This window comes from Macaca fascicularis, chromosome 3 (assembly GCF_037993035.2).
Source record: "Macaca fascicularis isolate 582-1 chromosome 3, T2T-MFA8v1.1".
Taxonomy (NCBI): domain Eukaryota; kingdom Metazoa; phylum Chordata; class Mammalia; order Primates; family Cercopithecidae; genus Macaca; species Macaca fascicularis.
Genome location: NC_088377.1, coordinates 74,543,138 through 74,559,701, shown reverse-complemented (window position 1 = coordinate 74,559,701; position 16,564 = coordinate 74,543,138). Strand labels below are relative to the sequence as shown.

The 16,564-nt window shown below is 50.8% G+C and overlaps 1 long non-coding RNA gene across 9 annotated transcripts; it reads left to right on the top strand.

Moving 5' to 3' along the window:
* The first annotated feature begins 1,258 nt into the window (after positions 1 to 1,258).
* LOC135970137 (uncharacterized) lies at positions 1,259 to 16,147 on the top strand. Of its 9 annotated transcripts, none has more exons than XR_010585649.1 (6): positions 1,259 to 1,620; positions 4,390 to 4,474; positions 7,157 to 7,333; positions 9,635 to 9,720; positions 15,198 to 15,376; positions 15,647 to 16,147. It is a non-coding gene; the product is annotated as an uncharacterized lncRNA (long non-coding RNA). The 9 variants fall into 9 exon arrangements; XR_012432451.1 differs by lacking the exon at positions 9,635 to 9,720 and adding an exon at positions 6,825 to 6,917; XR_012432450.1 differs by lacking the exon at positions 9,635 to 9,720 and adding an exon at positions 4,018 to 4,278.
* Positions 16,148 to 16,564: the final 417 nt, after the last annotated feature.

Genomic DNA, 16,564 nt, shown 5'->3' with positions numbered 1-16,564 from the left:
ACTTTAGAAAAACATGTTCAAATCTAGGGAAAAAAGTCGAAAACTACATATCTAGCTAGCTAATTAACTATCTAGAGACATGCTTTCATTCCTGGCCTCAAGTAGTCCTCCTACCTCAGCCTCCTAAGTAGCCTGGGCCACAGGTGGACACAGTTACACCTGGGTTTTTTGTTTTGTAGAGACAGGGTTTCACTACATTGCCCAGGCTGGTGTCATACTTTGGAGTCTCGCTGTGTTGCCTAGGCTGGGGTGCAGTGGTGCAATCTCGGCTCACTGTAACCTCAGCCTTTTGGGTTCAAGGAGTAGCTGGGACGACAGGCATGTGCCACCACACCCGGCTAATTTTTGTACTTTTTGTAGAGACTGAGTTTCACCATGGCCAGGTTGGTCTCAAACTCTTCACCTCAGGTGATCCACCCACCTCGGCCTCCCAAAGTGCTGGGATTACAGGCTTGAGGCACCAAGCCTGGTGGAGCACTTTCTTGTTATTAAATAGCCTAACCCAGGCGGGGCACAGTCCCTCACGCCTGTAATCCTGACGACTCTGATGGCCAAGGTGAGAAGACCGCTTGAACCCAGGAGCTCGAAACTGGCCTGGGCAACACAGCGAGACCCCCATCGCTACAAAAATTACAAAAATTAGGCCACGTGAGCACCGCCCCCGGCCAATTTTTGTATCTTTTGTAGAGACGGGGTTTCTTCATGTTGCCCAGGCTGGTCTAGAACTCCTGAGCCCAAGCCAGCCATCCTCCCGCCTCGGCCTCCCAAAGTACTGGGATCGCAGTTTTATTTGGCAGTCCCTCCCTGTTGCACACTAGGGTTTTTTTTTTTTTACTTTTTTAGACAGGGTTTACCTCAGTCTCGCAGGCTGGAATGCTGTGGTGGGACCATAGCTCATTGGAGCCTTGAACCTTGGGGTTCAAGTAGCTGGGAGGCTGAGGTAGGACTACTGAGACAGGGTCGCACCATGTTGCTAGACTGATCGTGGCCTGAAGGGATCCTCCCGCCTTGGTCGCGCCTGGACATATTTTTGTATTTTTGACCGACATAAACACTGCGCTGGGTCTGAGTTTGTCAACTACCCTTCTCCAGCCAGCAACACACAGGACCTGGAGGGGAGGTCGCGGTTACCAGGCTCCACTCTCAGGAGAAAACTGCTCAGCGACTGACACTCCCACCTCGGTGACGCCGCCGAACGCCCCCGCCTGTGACATCGCTCCAAGGCCCATCCTTGTGACGTCACCGAAGGCGCGCGCTTGTGACGTTGCAGAAGCCCGCTCCTCACGCGGAGCCGATCGGAACTCGCGGCGGGGCTGCAGGCCTTCCAGGAGCGCTCGTGCGCGGACGCCTGGCCACAGGCCGCCGGGGGGGATATAACCGGCAGCTGAGCTGGCCTTTTTGTGTCCGCAAGCTTCGGCCCGGCTGCCGCCGCCCATAAGCTACCGGGAGGAGCTTTACGACTTCCCCGCCTGCAGGGCCGGGCGTAGCAAGGGCCAGACGCGTCACGAGCAGGCGCTGCGCCCCAACCGGCCGGCTCCTGGCGGGCCCGTTGCGGAGAAGCTCCTCAATGGCCAGCGGCAGCTGCAGCCTCGGCAGTGCACTCGCCTCACCTGATCCCGGGTACGTGCATCCCACAACACCTCCCCCAGTCAGGACCCGAGGACCCCCGGGGGCGTCCCCCGCCACCTGGCGCGGCTCATCCTGGGCAGGGTAGGCCCCCTCTGAGGTTGCCCCGCATTAGGGAGCTGCACCGCGGAGCTCGACCTCTCAGGGGCCGTTGTAATCGCATTAAGCCTTTGAAACTTTGTAGCGGTGTAAAAGGGGCTAGAAAACGAAGAAAACATCTTTTTAAAAATATAAGCGATCGGTCGGGCCTGGTGGCCCACGCCTGTAATCCCAGCACTTTGGGAGGTCGAGGCGGGTGGATCACGAGGTCAGGAGTTCAAGACCAGCCTGGCCAGCATGGTGAAACCCCGTTTCTACTAAAAGTACAAAAATTAGCCGAGCGTGGTGGCGGGCGCCTGTAATCGCAGTTACTCCGGAGGCTGAGGCAGAGAATTGTTTGAACCCGGGAGGCGGAGGTTGAAGTGTGCGGAGATCGCACCACTGCACTCCAGCCTGGGCGACAGACCGAGACTTTGTCTAAACGTGTGTGTGTGATCGAGCGTGTGTGTGTGATCGAGCGTGTGTGTGTGTGTGTGTGTCTGTGTGTGTGTGATCGAGCCCGGCAGGTTAAGATTACACTGAGCCGAGATTATATAAAAGATCAAGCACGGGAGGTTGAGGTTACACTCAGATGAGATTGCCCCGTTGCACTCCAGCCTGTGTGACAGAGGGATACTCTTGTCTCTAAAACCTTACATGCAAGTGAGAGCTTTTCTTCCAGCGCTCATGCTCAGACTGAAGAAAGTAATTGGGCCGGGCCCAGTGGCTCACGCCCGTAATCCCATACTTTGGGAGGCCCTGGCGGTGGATCGCTTGAGCTCAGGGGTTCCAGACTAGCTTGGGCAACATGTTGAAACCCTGTCCCTACAAAAATACAAAAAATTAGCTGGGCATGGTGGCACGCGCTTGTAGTCCCTGCTGCTTGTAGGGCTGAGGTGGGAGGATCGCTTGAGTCCAGGAGGTCGAGGCTGCACCTCCTGGGCTCAGGCAATCCTTTTCAGCCTCCCAAAGTGCGGGGATTACACTGTATTTTAATGCTTTTTTTGAAAATGGAAACTTTTACAGGCAATTCACTTCCTTCAAGCTAATGATAAGGAAATGATGCTATTCTGTTTTGTTTTCTGTTTGTGTGTGTGTATGTGTGTGTTTTCTTTTTTGAGACAGGGTCTTGCTCTGTTGCACAGGCCAGGTGCAGTGGCTCATGCATGCTTCTAATCCCAGCTACACAGAAGGCTGAGGCAGGAGAATCGCTTGAACCCAGGAGGCAGAGGTTGTAGTGAGCCGAGATCGCACCACAACACTAATGCCAACATGCCCAGCTAACTTTAGCATTGTTTAGTAGAGACTGTGTTTCACCATGTTGGCAAGGCTGGTCTTGGACTCCTGACCTCAGGTTATCCACCTGCCTTGGCCTCCCAAAGTGCTAGGATTACAGGCATGAGGCACTGTGCCTGGCTAATTTTTGTATTTTTAGTAGAGGCGGGGTTTCACCATGTTAGCCAGACTGGCGTTGAACTCCTGGCCTTAAGTGATCCACCTGCCTCAGCCTCCCAAAGTGCTGGGACTACAGGTGTGTGCCACCGTGCCCGGGCCCCCTTTATTCCTTACAATCATGCAGTTCTAACTCAGCATTCAGAGGTAGATTTTTCACTTGCAGCAGAGGCAGTAGAGGTTTTGGAAATGCTCCTTGAGGCAGACACTACACCCCGATTTCATGGAGTGCTTTGGGCTGAGCCAAGTCTGCAGTAGGCAGAAGGCTCTGAGAAGTCGTCCCAGCCTGGACAAAGAACAGTTCAGAGCTCTGGGGCACAGGGGTGTGCTCAGCAGGACTGGGTGGACAGGACCTTTGTTGCGAAGGTGAAGAGCACAGGCTTCCAGGAGCAGGTGCCTGACAGACAGGCTTCTTCGGAAGGTAGCCAGAGGAGATGTCTGTTTGCTGGGGCAGGAATTGGAGGGAGCTGCCCAGCCTGGAGAGGTTCAGCCAGGCTGTCACAAGGCTTTGAAACTTCCCATCTGAGAGTCTGCACTCCCTGTTTGCTTGATGCATTAATAAATATCCCACCCAAATCTGCACCCATCCACTCCTGTGTTCAAGAGCTGTTTCAGGGAGTCAACCTCATTTTTGGCAGTGTCCAGCCCACTGACCTCAGCTCTGTGTGCCTGGAAGGGTGGCTCTCCTCTGAGGGGATAGGATTCGGAGGCGGGGGGAGAAAGTGTGATGTTAGAGAGCTCGGTCTAGGACTAGAGGATCATGTGCCCTTATGTAAAATACATCTCAAGTTAGGGAAGAAAGCAGTGGCTTTATGCTTTGTGTGTGTGTGTGTTTTTTTTCTTTTGTTTGTTTTGAGACAGGGCTCTATGGACCCGGCTCTATGGATCAGGCTGGACTGCAGTGTGATCCTGGCTCACGGCAACCTTCACCTCCTGGGTTCAAGCAATTCTTGTGCCTCAGCCTCCCAAGTAGCTGGTGTTAAACAGATATGTGCCACCATGCCTGGCTAATTTTTGTATTTGTAGTAGAGACAGGGTTTTGCCATGTTGGCCAGGCTGATCTTGAACTCCCAACCTCAAGTGATCTACCTGCCTTGGCCTCCCGAACTGCTGAGATTAAAGGTGTGAGCCATCGTGCCTGGCCCCGTGTTGTGTTCTGATGGGGGAGGATGGGAGGGTGTTCGAGCCCTTCCTGGACTGACGGAACCTGTGTCTTCTGCCTTCTGTGGACAGGATGGTGATTGCTCATGCCAAAGCCTTGGACCCCTCCCGGCCTGTGACCTTTGTGACCAACTCCAACTATGCAGCGGACAAGGGGGTGAGCCTGGGGGTCCCCACCCCATTTTTCCCCACCTTTGCCTGGGTTTGTCCTGAAGTCTGCTCATGGGAATAGCTGGAAAGGACCATGAGGTGCCAGCCAGGGATTTTTTATTTTGTTTTTTTACTTGAAAAGATAGAGACAGGATCTTGCCATGTTGCCCAGACTGGTCTCGAACTCCTGGGCTCAAGCGATCCTCCTGCCTCAACCTCCCAAAGGGCTGGGGTTACAGGTATGGGCCACCGCACCCAGCTGCAGCCAGTCTGTTTTCAAAGATGGTCTTTGGGTTAATGAGAATTCTCTCCCTGCTTACTCGCCAGGCAGTGTGGCTTTCTGAATCCAGGGAGGCTGGGCATAGGGAGATGGGATTTGTTTGCTCAGTTTGGACTCAGCGTTTTTTGCACTTTGATTTAATAGACTCATAGAATGTCAAAGGTTTAAGGGGGCTTAGAGTTCATCTGGCCCACGCCTGGATGTTCAGAATCTCTAGGGGAATTTTTTTTGAAATGGCAAATCTCTGCATTCTGAGATCCTGATTCAGTAACTCCAAAGTTGGAACCTGCATTTTCCTTTTTCTTCTGTAGAGGCAAGGTCTTACTCTGTTGCCCTGGCTGGAGTACAGTGGTGCAATCACAGCTCACTGTAGCCTTGAATTCCTGGGCCCAAGAGATCCTCCTGCCTCATCCTCCCGAGTAACTTGGGACTTCAGGTGTGCTGGGCTAATTTTAAATCTTTTTGCAGAGATGGGATTGCACTATATTGCCCTGCTGGTCTCAAACTCTTGAGCTCAAGTGATCCTCCAGCCTTGGCCTCCCAAAGTGGTGGGATTACAGACACAAGCTGCCATGCCTGGCTGACATTAGCATTTTTTTTTTTTTTTTTTGAGATGGAGTCTTGCTCTGTTGCCCAGGCTGTAGTGCAATGGTGCAATCTTGGCTTACTGCAACTTCCTCTGCCCGAGTTCAAGCAATTCTCCTGCCTCGACCTCCAGTGTAGCTGGGATTACAGGCCCATGATACCACACCTGGCTAATTTTTATATTTTTTAGTAGAGACAGGATTTTGCCATGTTGGCCAGGCTTGTCTCGAACTCCTGACCTCAGGTGATCCACCCACCTTGGCCTCCTAAAGTGCTGGGATTACAGGCATGAGCCACTGCACCCAGCGAGCATTCTTACTAGAAAGTAGTGTGTTCAGGACGCATTAGAAACTAGCCAGTTGGACACAGAAGCATCTGCTGCTCAGCCCTGAGCACCAGTTTGCTGAAGCTGATGGTGGTCCTACTCGGTCATCTCTGCCCTGCTCCTAGGTGGGACTCTTTCAGGCCCTCTGCAGCCCACAGTGCTGCCTCATGAAAGCTGCCTCAAGATTCTCTGTGATGGGCCGGGCGCAGTGGCTCAAGCCTGTAATCCCAGCACTTTGGGAGGCCGAGATGGGCGGATCACAAAGTCAGGAGATCGAGACCATCCTGGATAACACGATGAAACCCCATCTCTACTAAAAAATACAAAAAACTAACCGGGCAAGGCAGCGGGCGCCTGTAGTCCCAGCTACTCAGGAGGCTGAGGCAGGAGAATGGCGTAAACCCAGGAGGCGGAGCTTGCAGTGAGCTGAGATCCGGCCACTGCACTCCAGCCTGGGCGACAGAGCAAGAGTCCGTCTCAAAAAAAAAAAAAAAAATTCTCTGTGATGGCCGGGCATAGTGGCTTACACCTGCAATCCCAACATTTTGGGAGGCCAAGGCGGGTGGATCACTTGAGGTCAGGAGTTAGAGACCAGACCAGCAAACCGGTGAAACCTTGTTTCTACCAAAAATACAAAAAATTAGCTGGATGTGGTGGCACGCACCTGTAATCCCAGCTACCTGGGAGGCTGAGGCATGAGCAGCACTTGATCGTGGGAGGCAGAGGTTGCAGTGAGCCGAGATGATGACACTACATTCTAGCCTGGGCAACAGAGTGAGACTCTGTATCCAAAACAAAACAGAAAAAGATTTTCTGTGAGAATGACTGCATCGGCCCCTCAGGTGGGAGCGCTTCTCCAGGGCAAGGTAAGTCCAGGGCAAGTCCCAGTGATGGGACTGCTGCCTGGAGAGGAGTCAGCACCAGTGGCGGGGGCCCTCGGCTTTGGCTGAGGACTGCGCATTGGCAGCTGCTCTGCCTCTCACAGTCCTTTTCAGCTGCGCACGTCAGTGCAGAGTCACAGGCCTGCCTCCTTTGGGCTACTTTGTGACCATGTTTCCTGCCTGTGGGGCAGGGTAATTTCAGGATCTAAATTGGTGAACTTGGATGTTCTCAGTCCCGAGAGGCAGCTCTTCCTCTTACTAGTTTTTTTGTTTGTTTGTTTTGTAGAAATGGGGTCATGCGATGTTGCCCAGGCTGGTCTCAAACTTCCGTGCTCAAGCGATCCTCCCACCTTGGCCTCCCAGTGTGCTGGGATTACAGGCATGAGCTACTGTGCCCTGTTAATTGTCTTACTACTATACTTTTAGAGCTGAGGTCTTGGTGTGTTGCTCAGGCTGGTCTCGAACTCCTGGCCTCAAGCCATCCTCCTGCCTCAGCCTCCCTGAGTGCCTCTATTACATCCTCTTCTTACCTTCCTGCCAGAAGAGCCCCCAAAGCATGTGAGTTGTGAATCATGCAGTCTTCTGGGTGCTGAACGGGCTCTCCTGCTCTGGTCCTAGGCTCCGTATGTGGATGTGATCTGTGTGAACAGCTGCTACTCTTGATATCATGACTACAGGCACCTGGAATTGATTCAGCTGCAGCTGGCCACCCAGTTTGAGAAGTGGTGTAAGATGTTTCAGAAACCCATTATTCAGAGCAAGTACAGAGCGGAAATGATTGCAGGGTTTCATTAGGTAAGTGCTATTGAACTTTCTGCTTATGTGTTATCTCGGGACAGAGATGTCACTCGCCTCCCCCGGCCTGCCCTGCGCCCACTGCACTGTTCCCCTCACTTCAGCTTTGGGCTCACCTCCCTCTGTCCCGTCCATATTCCCTTCCTGCCAGCAGCCAGGCCTCTGCCCCACTCGCTTGGTCCTCAGAGGTGGCCTCCTTACCAGCCTTGTTTCCAGACAGCCTCCTATCACCCATGCCCAAGTGGTCTTTCTAAAAAATCCAAATTTGTATTTGTTTGCTTTTGAGACCGGGTCTCTCTCTGTCACCCAGGCTGGAGTGTGGTGGTGTGATCACTGCTACTGCAACCTAAACTTCCTGGGCCCAAGCGATGCTGCCACCTCAGCCTCCTGAGTAGCGGGGATCATAGGCACATGCCAACATGCCTGGCTAATTTTTTTACTTTCATAGAGATGGGGTCTTGCTGTGTTGCCCAGGCTGATCTTGATTCCTGGGCTCAAGTGTTCCTCCTGTCTCACCCTCACAGAGCACTGGGATTACAGGTGTGAGCCACTGTGCCCAGCCACAGATTAAAATTTGGGAGTCCTGTGATTGGCTCCCCCAGGCCCACAGGACAAAGCCGTAATCCCTGGTCAGGACACTCAGTGTCCTCTGCTCTCTCCTGGATTTTCATCCTCTTCTCTCCTCACTCCCAGCCACTCATCTGTTTCCACTGCCCTCGTTGCTCTCCTGCTCTTGCTTGAGCTGTTTCTTCTGTCTGGAATGCCCATGTTGGCACCATAATTGAAGGGGTGGCCTGCCCCTCCACACCTGTGGGCGTTTCTCATTAGGTGGAATGAGAGACTTGAGAAAAGAAATGAGACACAGAGACAAAGTATAGAGAAAGAAAAAGTGGGCTCAGCATACAGAGGACCCACGCTGGCACCGGTCTCTGAGTTCCCTTAGTATTTATTGATAATTATCTTTACCATCTTAGAAAAAGGGAAGTGGCAGGATAATAGGATCATCGTAGGGAGAAGGTCAACAGTAAGACATATGAATAAAGATCTCTGTGACATAAGTTTAAGGAAAAGTGCTGTGCCTTGATACGCATATGCAAACATCTCCATAAACCTTTTTAGTGGATGAAGAGCAGCATTGGCTAGCAAGTCCCCACCTTTCGCCCTAAGGCGGTTTTCTCCTTTCTCAGTAAACAGAACATACAATTGGGTTTTACACCAAGATGTTCCATTGCCCAGGGTCGGGCAGGAGACAGATGCTTTTCTCTATCTCAACTGCCAAGAGGCCTTCTTTCCTCTTATACTAATCCTCCTCAGCACAGACCCTTCACGGGTGTCAGGCTGGGGGACGATCAGGTCTTTCCCTTCCCATGAGGCCATATTTCAGACTATCACATGGGGAGAAACCTTGGACAATACCTAGCTTTCCTAGGCAGAGGTCCCTGCGAACTTTGGCAGTGTAGGCGTCCCTGGGTACTTGAGATTAAGAGAATGGTGATGACTTTGAACCAGCAAGCTGCCTTCAGGCACTTGTTTAACAAAGCACACCCTGCACAGCCCAAAATCCTTTAAACCTTGAGTCACCACAGCACATGTCTCTTGCAAGGACAAGGTTGGCGGTAGGGTCACAGATTAACAGCATCTCAAATGCAGAACAAAATGGAGTCTCTTATGTCTACTTCTTTCTACATAGACACGGTAACAGTCTGATCTCTCTTTTCCCCACAATAATCACCAACTAAAATATCCTTTTCTTTTTCTTTATGTTTTTGGAGATAGGTTCTTGCTATGTTGCCCAGGCTGGTCTCGAATTCCTGGACTCAATTGATCTTCCTGCCTTGGCCTCCCAAAGGGCTGAGGTTAGAGGTGTGATCCACTGTGCTAGCCTTTTTTTTGTTTGTTTTTGACAGGATCTTATTCTGTTGTCCAGGCTGGAGTGCAGTGGTGTCATCATAGCTCACTGCGGCCTTAAACCCCTGGGCTGAAGTGATTCCCCCACCTCAGCCTCCTGAGTAGCTGGGACAACAGACATGAACCACCATGGGCAGCCTATTTTTAAAATGTTGGGGGCCAGGCGCCATGACTCACACCTGTAGTCCTAGCACTTTGGGAGGCTGAGGTGGGCAGATCACGATGTCAGGAGTTCGAAACTGGCCTGGCTAACATGGTGAAAGCCCGTCTCTACTAAAGATACAAACAATTAGCCGGACAGAGGTTGCAGTTAGCCGAAATTGCGCGATTGCACTCCAGCCTGGGTGACAGGGCGAGACTCCGTATCAAAAAAATTTTTTTTTTTTTTTGTAGAGATGGAGTCTCACTCTCAAGCTGATGTTGAGCTCCTGGCCTTAGTGATTCTCACCTTGGACTCTCAAAGTACTGGGAATACGAGCGTGAGTCACACGATGCATGACTGAAAAGATTTCTGTTCACTGGCCGAGTCTCCTCACAGCTGTCCCGCCGTGGGGAGGTTTACCCCGCCTGCTCCAGGCTGAGGGAGGCTTCCCCGTGCTCTGCCCCTGTTGCAGCCCGAACCTGGCTCTCCCAGCGTTCTCGCCAGGCACTGTCATTATTTCTTTGCCTCTCTTTGACTGGACTGGGGCTCAGGAGAGAGAAAGAGTTCTTTTTATTGTTGCTTCCCAGGTACTCTGCGATGTCTGACACAGCACGTGCTAAATAATAGTAGCTGGGAGTGCACCACTACACCTGGCTAATTTTTGTATTTTTAGTAGAGACGGGGTTTCACCATGTTGGCCAGGCTGATCTCAAACTCCTGACCTTGTGATCCGCCCACCTCAGCCTCCCAAAGTGCTGGGATTATAGGTGTGAGCCACTGTTCCCAGCGTGTTTTCCAAATTTCTGAGCAATCCAGGCACCCACAATTTGGAATGAAGGGCAGATGGCCTGTGTGCCTGCCTGGCTAGATCATAAACTGCAGCCCTCAGACTGCAGAAGAAGAAACTTGTAGATTTTCTGGGTCATTCTCCACCATTTAACACAAAAAGAGATGCAGGCCAGTCATGGTGACTTATGCCTGCAACACTAGCACTTTGGGAGGCTGAGGTGAGAGGACTGCTGTTGACCAAGAGTTCGAGACCAACCTGGCCAACACAACGAGACTGCATATCTTAAAAAAAAAAAAAAAAGAGAGAGAGAGAGATGCAGCAAAGGGTGCCCTTTTCTACACAGGGGCCTCTGTTGCCCAGGCTGGAGTGTACTGGCATGATAGTGATCACAGTTCACTGCAGCCTCAAACTGCTGGGCTCAGGTCATCCTCCTTCCTTGGCCTCCTGAGTAGCTGAGACTACAGGTGCACACCACCACCTAGCTAATTTTTTTTTTTTTCTTTTTACAAGACAGGGTCTCAGTATATTTCCCAAGCTGGTGTTAAACTCCTGGCCTCAAGCAATCCTCCTATCTCAGCCTCCCAAAGTGATGGAATTACAGGCATGAGCCACTGTGGTATGGTTATCTTTTTTTTTTTTGAGATGGAGTTTCTCTTGTCTCCAGGGCTGGAGTGCAATGACCCAGTCTCACCTCACTGCAACCTCCGCCCACCAGGTTCAAGTGATTCTCCTGCCTCAGCCTCCTGAGTAGCTGGGATTACAGGCACCTGCCACCAAGCCTGGCTAATTTTTTGTCTTTACAGAGACGGGTTTCACCATGTTGGCCAGCCTGGTCTTGAACTCCCGACCTCAGGTGATTCAACCGCCTCAGGCTCCCAAAGTGCTGGGATTCCAGGCGTGAGCCACTGTGCCCGGCCCCTGGTACATTTTTTGGCAACACTTTTCTGCCTTTGAAAGGGGCTGAATGCACAGCTTCTCGCTGAAAAGCCAAGATGTAAAGGCAGTATGACAAGTGGAAATCCAATCTCCACAACTCACTGGGTAATCAGAGATAAGTTCTGGGTCTTGCTGAGTTGTTTCTCTGCCCCTAAATTGGGGTCCAGGAGAACTCCCTTGCTCAAGGCCCTACTTGGGGCTGCTGTGAGAATCCCATGTGGCCACGCAGGTGAAGGGCCATCAATGTGGCCTCTGGTTTTCCTCAGGAATTCTCCTCGTGGCAGATTCCACAGCTTCCTCGGCCACGTGTGGTGGCTTATGCCTATAATCCCAGCACTTTTGGAGGCCAAGGCAGGTGGGTCACCTGAGGTTAGCAGTATGAGACCAGCCTGGCCAACATGGCGAAATCTCATCTCTACTAAAAATGCAAAAAATTAGCTGGGCATGGTGGCAGATGCCTGTAATCCCAGCTACTCAGGAGGCTGAGGTAGGAGAATCACTTGAACCCGAGAGGTAGAGTTTGCAGTGAGCCAAGATCATGCCACTGCACTCCAGCCTGGGCAATAAGAGTCTCCAAAAAAATAAATAAAATTTTAAAAAATCACAAAAATTAGCCAGGCGTGGTTACACGCCTATAGTCTCAGCTGCTCAGAAGGCTGAGGCAGGAGAATCGCCTGAACCTCGGAGGTGGAGGTTGCAGTGAGCTGAGATCGTGCCACTGCCCTCCAGCCTGTGCGACCGAGAGACGCTCCGTCTGATTGTTAAAAAAAAAAAAAAAAAAAAAAAAAAAGATGCCGCAGCCTCTAGATGTCAATTTCTTGTGCTCCTGACAGCCCTGGAAGCCCTCCTAGGTGCGTTTAGGGCCTACCCCCCACCCCTCAACTGAGCCAGCACCCACAGGCCATGGGACCAGCTGCCATTGCTCCTACCAGCAGCTCAGGCCAAAGCCAGCAGAGACAAGCTCTTTACAACCCTCACTCCCTCCTCTGTGGGGACAGACAGGGCCTGTGAAAGACTCCAATCACTCCAGCTTCCAGTGATCCTACAAGCCTTTCTGCTATACCCAATCTCTAAAGGAGAGCTGAGAAATACAACATATGCATTCTCTCATCCCCAGTGCCCCTACCCTGGGATGGGGTGCTAAGGGGCAGCCAGGCCCCTCAGATGTCCAGCTGGGATCAAACTGGCAGAGCCCATCAACAGATGAGTGGATAAAGAAAAATGTGGTGTGTATATATTATGGAATACTACTCAGCCTAAAAAAAAAAAAAAAAAAAAAAAATGAGGCCGGGTGTGGTGGCTCACACCTGTAATCCCAGCACTTTGGGAGGCTAAGGCAGGTGGATCACTTGAGGCCAGGAGTTTGAGACCAGCCTGACAAACATGGTGAAATCCCATCTCTACTAAAATTACAAAAATGAGCCAGGCGTGGTGGCACATGCCTGTAGTCCCAGCAACTAGGGAGGCTGAGGTAGGAGGATCACTTGAACCCAGGAGACAGAGGTTGTAGTGAGCCAAGATCATGCCACTGCATTCTAGCCTGGGTGACAGAACAAGATTTCATCTATGAATGAATGCATGAATGAATGAATGAAATAGAGGCTGGGTGAGGTGGTTCATGTCTGAAGTCCCAGCACTTTGGGAGGCCAAGACAGGAGGATTGCTTGAGGCCAGGAATTCGACACCAGCCTGGGCAACATAATGAGACCCCCATCTCTACGAAAAATTTAAAAATTAGCCGGCTGTGGTGGTGCACACCTGTAGTCTTGGGACTACTTGGGAGGCCGAGGTGGGAGGATTGCTTGAAACTGGGAGGCCAAGGCTGCAGTGAATCATGTACTGCTGCACTCCAGCCTGGGTGACAGAGAAAGATCCTGTCTCCAAAACAGAAAGAATGATGTCTTTTGCAGCAACTTGGATGAAACTGGAGGCCATTGTCCTTAGTGAAGTAACTCAGGAACAGAAAACCAAATGCTGCACATTCTCACCAATAAGTGGGGGTTAAGCTATGGGTACGCAAAGACATACAGAGTGGGGACATTGGAGATTCAGAAGGAGGATGATGTTAGGTGGTGACGGATGAAAAACTACTTATTGGATACAAAGTACACTACTTAGGTGACAGATGCTGTAAAATCCTAGACTTCACCACCATAGAATTCTTCCATGTCTCCAAAAACCACTTGTACCCTTCAAGCTATTGAAATGGAAAAACTTAAAAATAAATTTTTGCGGCTGGGCACGGTATCTCACGCCTGTAATCCCAGCACTTTGGGAGGCCGAGGCGGTCAGATCACGAGGTCAGGAGATCGAGACCATCCTGGCTAACACGGTGAAACACTCTACTAAAAATACAAAAAATTAGCCAGGTTTGGCAGGTGCCTATAGTCCCAGTTACTTGGGAGGCTGAGGCAGGAGAATGGTGTGAACCTGGGAGGCGGAGCTTACAGTGAGCCGAGATAGTGCCACTGCACTCCAGCCTGGGGGACAGAGCGAGACTCCATTTCAAAAAATAAAAATAAATAAGTAAATTTTTGCCAGGGCACAGTGGCTCATGCCTGTAATCCTAACACTTTGGGAGACTGAGGCAGGTGGATCACCTGGGGTCAGGAGTTCGAGATCAGCCTGGTCAACATGGCGAAACCCTGTCTCTACTAAAAACTTAGCTGGGCACGGTGGCATGCGCCTGCCATTTCAGCTACTGTAGGGGCTGAGGCAGGAGAATCGCTGGGAGGTGGAGGTTGCAGTGAGCCAAGATTGTGCTACTGCACTCCAGTCTGGGTGACAGAGCGAGACTCCATCTCAAAAATAAATAAATAAAAATTTTTTTTGAGACTGTCTTGCTCAGTTTCCCAAGTTGAAGGGCAGCGGTGCTATCAACCTCCTGGGCTCAAGTGATCCTCTCACCTCAGCCTCCTGAATACCTTGGACTACAGGCTCGTGCCATCACACCTGGCTAATTTTTGTAATTTTTGCAGGGATGGGGTCTTACTATGTTGCCTAAGCTGGTCTTGAACTCCAGGCTCAAGTGACCCTCCTTCCTTGGCCTCCCAGCTAACTGGGACTACAGGCACGCACCACCGTACCTGGCTAATTTTTTATTTGTTGTAGAGGTGGGCTGTCATTATATTGCCCAGGCTGGTCTCAAACTCCTGGCCTCAAGCAGTCCTCCTACCTTGGTCTCCCAAAATGCTGGGATTACAGGTGTGAGCCACCGCATCTGGCCAAAATTTTTTTTAAAAAAGAAAAACTAGTGGACGGGAATGGTGGCTCACACCTGTAATCCCAGCACTTTGGGAGACCAAGGCAGGTGGATCTCCTGAGGTCAGGAGTTCGAGACCAGCCTGGCCAACATGGTAACCCCCGTCTCTACTAAAAATACAAAACTTAGCCAAGTGTGGTAGCTCTTGCCTGTAATCCCAGCTACTCAGGAGGCTGAGGCAGGAGAATCGCTTGAATTTGGGGGACAGTGGTTTCAGTGAGCCGAGATCGTGCCACTGCTCTTTAGCCTGGGTGTCAGAGTAAGAATCTGTCCCATAAATAAATAGAAAAAATAAATTGGCAGAGCCACACAGAGTGTAAGAAACTAATCAGATCTGTTCAGCTGGAAAAACAGTTTTGCACAACTGTGTCCATTTTCCCCCCATGGAGTTTCACACCTTGATGCAAACAGGGAGATTGTGGGAAAGTGGAATTTTTTTTTTTTTTTTTTTTTTTTTTTTTTGAGACGGAATCTCGCTTTGTTGCCCAGGCTGGAGTGCAGTGGCCGGATATCAGCTCACTGCAAGCTCCGCCTCCCGGGTTTACGCCATTCTCCTGCCTCAGCCTCCCGAGTAGCTGGGACTACAGGCGCCCACCACCTCGCCCGGCTAGTTTTTTGTTTTTTTTTTTAGTAGAGACGGAGTTTCACCATATTAGCCAGGATGGTCTTGATCTCCTGACCTCGTGATCCGCCCGTCTCGGCCTCCCAAAGTGCTGGGATTACAGGCTTGAGCCACCGCGCCCGGCCTGGAAAGTGGAATTAATGTTAATTTGCATTTCTGACCTTGGAGGGGTAGGTGAAATGCGCCTTCTTTTCTATGGCATAGATAAGACAGTGGCACTCTGAGAGGCTCAAAAGGAAGCTTCCTCCCCCAAAAGCCATCCCCAGCATAACCATAAAACAAAAATGGCGCATCTCAGAAGGACCTTGGTGGTGTCGTTGGAAGGTTGATCAACAAGCATGACACCTGCAAGCTGTAATTGCACTTGCATTCCCTGAAATACGGTAGGTGCCCCATAAACATCTGATGGGATGAATTAATAAGTGAATGAGCTCTTTACTCAATGGTCCAACCCCAAACCAGCATCCCTCAACCAGTCCTTCCATAACCATCTAGGTGAGGGGGGGTTGTTAATGGAAAAAGGTAAGAACAAAATTTTCAAACTCCCCTGTTAGCTTCACAATAATTCATGCTCATCTGCATCTAACAAAATATGGAAGCAATTTTACAGGAACATTTTGTGCTTTAGCGATTCATTTAACTCTTTCCTCCAGGGGGCAAGTCGTATATCCTCATCCAGATATGTGGGAAGTTCCGTGAATACATCTGCAAATATCTTATGATGAGATGCTCTTCTCCCCGCCGGGCGCCTGACTGTAGTGAAGGGAAGCTTGAACGTGAACACCAACCGGGCTTACGCTGACCTCCTCTCCTACCCATGGTTTCGTGCCCCTGTGTCTGTCCCACTGCCAAAGTAACCTGAAATGACTAGAGGAGGTGAGCGCTGAAGTCACAGAGCCAAGGATATTGTCCTCTAGAGCCAAGTCCACCCCTTTACTTGGCAGGGCCTCCAAGAGATGAGCTGCTGTCCACCCCATCAGCCCTCACCACCAGACCACCAGGAAGGACAGACGCTCAGGTGCCAGAGCTGCTGCCACCGTCCCCCAAGACACCACAAACAGTCCCTTCACTGCTTCCAGTTGTGTCCGCCTCTGCGCACTGCCCCCAAACTCCTTGCAGATTTGAAAACTGAGGAATAAAAATGAGCAACACTTGCCCTGAGCCGCCTTATTGCTCCATTCACATCCGGATTTTCTGGGTCACCAATTTTCCAGGTTTTTTTTAATTAAACTCTTCATTTTCAGATGATTGTGGATTCACATGTGGTTGTAAGAAGTACTACAGAGAGCTCTTGAACTGTCTTCCCTGCTTCCCCTGCAGTGGTAGCATCTTGCAAAACTATAGTACAATATTGGGTTATCTTTTTGTGGTTGTTTTGTTTTGTTTTGCTATGAGATGGAGTCTCGCCCTGTCTGGAGGCTGGGGTGCAGTGGCATGATCTCAGCTCACTGCAACCTCCACCTCCCAGGTTCAAGCAATTCTCCTGCGTCATAATCCCAGGGAGCTGGGATTACAGGTGCCCGCCACCACACCTGGCTAATGTTTTTGTATTTTTAGTAGAGACGGGGTTT